Below are 6,955 nucleotides of genomic sequence, written 5' to 3'. Positions count from 1 at the left end.
ATGAGAACTTCTTCTCAACTTGCCTACCTGGTTAAATAAAGATGGAAAAAAAGAATTGACCTCATATCCAGAGAAATAACTATAATACTGTAATAGGTTCTGTAAGGGAGAGAGGGAATTTTCTGGGTTCATTAGAAATAAGATAAGGTTGTCTGCAAAGAGTGATAACTTATGGGTTAGTAGGCCCACCTCAAAGCCACGTATGTCAGGGCACGTTCTAATGGTCTTGGCCAACAGTTCGATGGGCGAAGAGGTGGGGGCTAAAAGGGCAGCCTTGTCTGTTCCCCCTATAGAGAGAGAAAGAGGAGGAAGTAATCCCATTGGTAGCAATCCTAACTTTAGGAGATATGTACCTAAACCAAACTTTTCCAAGACATGAAAGAGATATGGCCATTCAACCCTATCAAAGGCATTTTTGGCATCGAGATAGACTGCGACACTAAGCATTTTGTTTTTGTTAGCAAGGTGAATTATATCAAAGAACCTTCTGAGATTCTTGGAGGACAATATTATTTATGAAGCCAGTCTGATCTGGGTTGACCAACAGGGGAAGACATGACTCCAGTCTCTTAGATAGCATCTTGGTGACCAGTTTACAGTCTGTTTGGTCTTATAGACCAATCAGAGATTGGTCTATAGGAGACACACTTTAGCGAGTTTTTCCCTTTCTTGTGAATTATTGTAATCACCGCTTGAGAGACACTCTGGAAAGCAGTTGTCCTCCCCAGCTTTTTTAACTACCTCCATAAGGTAAGGGACCAACAGCTCCCTAAATTCTTTATAGAACTCCGGAGGGAAGCCATCCTCCCCAGGAGATTTATTAGAAGGTAAGGATTGAATAGCCTCCAGCAATTCAGGGACTGAGAACTGTTTACTCAGGCACTCTCTGTTTTCCTCTGACAGGCATGAGAGGTTGAGAGAGGAGAGAAAAGAGTCAATCTCTGATAGATCATCGCTTGATTGGGAAGTGTAGAGTTCTTCGTAATATTTCTTATAAATATCATTCATTTCAGTAGGGTTGAAAGATATCCCATTAGTAAGAGTTTCTATAGCATTGATTGTCCTCTAACTTTCCTCTGCTTTCAGTTGCCATGCCAATACTTTGTGTGCTTTCTCTCCAAGCTTGTAGTAATGGTATTTTGATTTAGTGATGGCCCTCTCAGCCTGATATGTGTTCAGAGTATTATATTTCAGTTTTTTATTTACCAAAAGTCTGTATCTCTTTGGTAGGTTTTCTCTAGCTCAGAGATTTCAGATTCAAGGACATTCAGTTCCTCACCGTGTTTTCTCTTCAAACCTTTAGTATAGGAAATGATCTGTCCCCTCAGATAGGCTTTCAATGCATCCCAAAGAATGAAACTGTCAGGAGCAGAGGGTTTGTTTGTCAAAGTAAAAATATTGGTCTGCTCTTTGATGAATGCACAAAATTCAGGTTGCTTCAGGAGTGTAGGATTTAGTCTCCATCTATATGCTCCATTTACCTTGGTAGGAATGGAGATTGATAATACCAGAGGAGAATGGTCACTAAGCAATCTGGGGAGATAATCGGTATCTAACACTCTATGAAACAGTTGGGTCAACAGTAAAAAGTTAACTATGCGTGTGTGTGTTGTGTGGGTGTGAATAAAAATAGTAGTGCTTAAACTGTGGGTGCATCTGTCTCCAGATGTCTAGTAAATTGAGATCCTCATGAATGACATGGTGAGCTTGCCAGCTTTGGTAAGAAGGGAAGGTTTATCAGAGGACCTATCAAGAACTGTATCTAAACAAAAATTAAAATCTCCTCCAGCCAGTATCCATCCTGGTGGTGCTTGAGAGACCTGAAGGAAGACATTCTGAATAAACATATGGTCATCGAAGTTAGGAGCATAAATCATTCAATAGGGTGCAAGACTCCGAAAACATATTCCCCTGCACCAAAACAAACCTGCCTGAGGGATCAGAGATGGTGTTGTTGACGCAGAAGGGGATGTATCCACTTATCAAAATGCAGTTCCTCTTGCTTTGGAGTTAAAAGAGGACGCAACAGCTTGTCCTACCCATTCCCTCTTCAGTTTCTGGTGTTCACTGGCTGTAAGATGGGTTTCTTGTAAAAACACAGTGTCAGCCTTTAATTTCTTAAGGTATTTTCCTCTTAATCGGGCTGTTAAGACCTTTTACGTTAAATGTGACATATTTTAGTGGATTAATCCCTCATATGTAAAAAGTCAGGAAATGTTTGAACTTCAGTGTGTCTCTTTAGGAAGGAAACAACAATAAACATAGAAACAGAAACCTCACCCACCCTGATTGTCGGACTAAAACCACAATCCCAACAATCAACATGAAAACACTTGTAGAGATACGTTGTTGCACGCTTTCCATCTTGCTCTTACTAGCTAAACCTTGGCGTAAACTAAAACCTACGAGCTCTCTATGTTGAAAACAAGCATTGTAAATAGACATTTATGGCTGAATATTTATTGTCCACATTAAGGGCTGCTTGAGTCTCTTTTCAGGAGAGGAGAAACATAAAAGGGGGAAAAAGCAGTGGGCCTAAGCCTACTAATTTGCTTCTTCTTGTGGATATTGACAAAACCAAAATATACTCTCCTGTAAATGTAATAGAACACACCACGGGGAAAAAACTGTTAGTTGAAAATGTACAAATCAACTGTAGCAACCGGAGAGCAGGGTAAACGGATTCAAACTCCAAGAAGACATCAGCAGTTCAGTCCCAGGACAGTAAGAATAATAAGAAAAAACCAATAAACTGCGTCTTATCCCACAGAAAGACCATTGTGGATCAAACACAGTTCAGTTCTTTGAGAAAAGTGAACACTTCTCCTGGTGTGTCGAAGAGATGGTTTCGGCCATTGTACTGAACTTTCATCCGCGCAGGGTGGATGAGGTAGCCGGTGATGTTCTTCTCCTTCCTTTGGCGGCTGGTCTGAACTGCTTGGACGTCTGGCGAGATCCGCGCTCGTATCCGGGAAAAGGCTGACCCTCTAACCATCGATGGTGATTTCCCCTTTGGCTCTTGCGAGTCGCAGGAGCTTCTCCCTGTCCTAGAAACGGAGGAACCTGATCAGGACGGCTCGTGGGGGCTCATCTGGCCAGGGTTTTGGTGCTGATGTTCTGTGGGCGCATTCGATTTTTAGCGGCTTGGTGAAGTTGATTATGCTTAGGGCATCAGGGATCCATTGAGTGAAGAATTGGACGGGTCACGGCCCTCGCTGTCCTCTTTCAATCCCACCACACAGATATTACTACGTCTGCTCTGGTTCTCCATCTGGTCTACCTTGTTGTTGAGGTAGGCATTGTCCTTTTGCAGCTCTATCAGAACCTGGTCATGTCTAGTGACGTTATCTTCAACTGTGCTAATGCGTAACTCAGCCTTAGTCGTTCTCAAAAGGAGATTTTTACATTTACCAGACGCTCTTATCCAGAGCGACTTACAGTAGTGAATGCATCCATTTCATTTCATGCATTTTTTTTGTACTGGCCCCCCTTGGGAATCAAACTCACAACCCTGGCGTTGCACACACCATGCTCTACCAACTGAGCCACAGGGAAGGCCGGGAGATCATTCAGGGAGGATTTCAGGTCGTCAATGGAAGAATGGAGTTCAGCCGATTTCTTGTCAATTTTGAGAGAAAGACCTTTGTTACCATCTTGAATTTCCCGGAGGAGAGTAGCAAGCATGTCGGCAGGCTCAGAAGAGGCTGCTGAGAGCAACAGTCTGGAACTGTCGTCTGAGTTATGAGGGCTAATGCTAATCTTGCTAGCTGTGGTGTTATCATTATCTTGGGAATCAACCAAGTTTTGGTCATCCTTCTTGCCTCTCGGCCACAGGTCCATGGCTCTTTGGGAAGGTAAATACTTGACAGTTTATCAGCCGATGTTAGAATATTGTTTCAACTTTGTTATTTAGGTAATAATAGGATAACTTTGAAGAACTCGGTTTTTCAACGTCTGCTCAGCTCCGCGGCATCACGTGCTCTCATGAAATCTCATTCTAACCAATAATGGGGCTTGTTCATTATAAATACAATGATTTAGTTTCGGTATCAGACTAACTTTTCTTATGATTTTGTTTACAGAGCATACAGGCTGGCAGTTTATTGCCAGTTCACCCCATGGGCACAAGGGAGAATTGGACGAGGTGTATGGCGTCTCATCCCTGCGTGTGTCGTTTATTCCTTAAGGAACACATACCCAGATGCAAAGGCATTTACATAGGGTTGGAGTTTGAATAGAACCAGTTCATTCAGTAAATCTAGCCTGCTGTAATTTTTGAAGACATAGACCTAATGCCTGCGCCTTATGCAAAAATAGTATTAGTTAGTTTGTCCACTATAACAACAGGTTCAAGCGTAACCAGAAACTTGCATTGAAGACAAAACTACTTTCAACAAGCGCTAATCCTGTGTCCCTGTTGCCAGAGTAGTGACTTCAACTAGCTTTGGCTGCCATCTAGTGGAAAGGAATGGTAACTACACTGGGCAGCAAAGGAGACTTTAGTAATATACACCATTTAGCAGATGCCTTCATCCAAAGCAAACTGGGTTACATGGTAGTAAATACAGATCATAGAAACAGGATTACAATTTTGATGTCATGGATGGTCAGTCCTTGCATCTATAGCTCTGTAAATTAATTTGAGAGGGGTTACATTTCTCCAGCCCCATCCCTCAGCTTTTTACCGAAAGAGAAGCAGGGAGACACTTTTTTATTGTTTCTACTGCTGATTGGCACTTTAAGAACTTAAGATGCAGATTAAATACACACCAAAATATGGGATGAAGGGATGAAGATGTCATCCTGAAAATAAACAAAAGTTTTGTTAAGACAACAGAACCCACATATATCAGTTGGCATTAACAAGCTACCTGTCTTGTATGGTTTGTCAAACACACACACACACACACACACACACACACACACACACACACACACACACAGGGACATTTATTTTTAAACGAACATTAGCTATGTCAACTTCAGTGTATCTAAATGAGGTGGAGCTAACAAAACATTACAAACACAAATCTGTCAACAAAATGTATTACAGTACTTGACTATCTGAGGTGGAAGCTAGCTACAGTAAATGTATTACAGTACTTGACTATCTGAGGTGGAAGCTAGCTACAGTAAATGTATTACAGTACTTGACTATCTGAGGTGGAAGCTAGCTACAGTAAATGTATTACAGTACTTGACTATCTGAGGTGGAAGCTAGCTACAGTAAATGTATTACAGTACTTGACTATCTGAGGTGGAAGCTAGCTACAGTAAATGTATTACAGTACTTGACTATCTGAGGTGGAAGCTAGCTACAGTAAATGTATTACAGTACTTGACTATCTGAGGTGGAAGCTAGCTACAGTAACCACCTAATAACAGGGGTAGATGGAGAAACTGTGTTGCAATCTTAGTTTTTATTTAACTAGGCAAGTCAGTTAAGAACAAATTCTTATTTACAATGATGGCCTACCAGGAAACCATGGGTTAACTGCCTTGTTCAGGAGCAGAAAAACAGATTTGTACCTTGTCAGCTCGGGGATTTGATCCAGCAACCTTTTGGTTACAGGACCACCACTCTAACCACTAGGCTACCTGCCACAGTTGAGTTGCTTGCTAATGTTATTTACTGGGGGGGTGGGGTGGGGGGTGGGGGGGGGGGGGGTGTTGACGCAAAACACTTCAGATGCAATTAGCTAGTTACAGTACCTTCAACTAGAGTTGCAACAAAGTTGTCCAGTGTCTAATGCTAGCCTAGTCAACAACAGTCATGACCGGTTAACGTTACCTCAGGCTCCAGTGCATTGACTCGTGTCGCCTCCTCCGTTCAGTCGCTTTGCTTGACTCAAGTCACCAACGTTGATGATGGTCGGTCGGTAACCCCTCCACCATAACCCTCTAAAATGAAAATGGAGGCGCAAGCAGAGGGCTTCAATGTAGGCCTATGACTCCTTTACATTTGGAAACTCCCGGATGCCGTATCGAAAGTGCTCTTCATCGCGAAGTCTGCCTCCGCAAAGTGCTGTCTGCAGATCCTGCTAGCTCGAGCTGTCACATCCTTCCTCTTCAGGACATGGAGCCACTTCTTCAAAAGTTGTGGGTCCTTGGGCAGCTGATTGTAGTTTACAGAGGGATTTTTTTGGAGCCAATTCATACAGCCTGGCGCTATACAGTTCATGTGTGAATTACTGTTTGCGCTGTTCTGTGAAGGGAGTAGAACACAGCGTTGTACGAAATCTTCAGTTTCTTGGCAAAATATCGCATGGAATAGCCTTAATTTCTCAGAACAAGAATAGACTGACGAGTTTCAGAAGAAAGTTCTTTGTTTCTTGCCATTTTGATGTTGCTGGCTGAGGTTAAAACTGGTGGGGGTGGATGGCACAGGGACATTGTTATCCATGTTGGCACCGACGATGTTAGGATGAAACAGTCAGAGGTCACCAAGCGCAACATAGCTTCAGCGTGTAAATCAGTTAGAAAGATGTGTCGGCATTGAGTAATTGTCTCTGGCCCCCTACCAGTTAGGAGGAGTGATGAGCCCTACAGCAGAGTCTCACAACTGAATCGCTGGTTGAAAACTGTTTTCTGCCCCTCCCATATTCTCTATGAACATAGACAGGGGTCTTACTCCTCTAGCTCCACAATGAGATAGGGTTCAGGCCAGGCAACAGGCTGTCAGCCAGGCTGTTATCCAGCCTGCTAGCTTAGTGGAGTCTGCCACTAACACAGTCAGTGTAGTCAGCTCAGCTATCCCCATTGAGACCGCGTCTGTGCCTCGATCTCAACTCAGCAAAAAAAGAAACATCCCTTTTTCAGGACCCTGTCTTTCAAAGATAATTCATAAAAATCAAAATAACTTCACAGATCTTCATTATAAATGGTTTAAACACTGTTTCCCATGCTTGTTCAATGAACCGTAAACAATTAATGAACATTTACCTGTGGAACGATC

General features: G+C 42.6%; 1 long non-coding RNA gene across 1 annotated transcript; it reads right to left on the bottom strand.

Annotated features, from left to right (window-relative positions):
• Window positions 1-679: 679 nt before the first annotated feature.
• On the bottom strand, window positions 680-6,006 carry LOC123743068 (uncharacterized). Its single transcript, XR_006769805.1, has 2 exons — window positions 5,792-6,006; window positions 680-4,803 (listed from the first exon to the last, which is right to left on the bottom strand). It is a non-coding gene; the product is annotated as an uncharacterized lncRNA (long non-coding RNA).
• Between the last annotated feature and the right edge of the window lie 949 nt (window positions 6,007-6,955).

The sequence above is a fragment of the Salmo salar genome, chromosome ssa05, assembly GCF_905237065.1.
Source record: "Salmo salar chromosome ssa05, Ssal_v3.1, whole genome shotgun sequence".
Lineage (NCBI taxonomy): Eukaryota > Metazoa > Chordata > Actinopteri > Salmoniformes > Salmonidae > Salmo > Salmo salar.
Note: the sequence above shows the minus strand (reverse complement) of the source record. Positions and strands in the feature narration are given on the sequence as shown.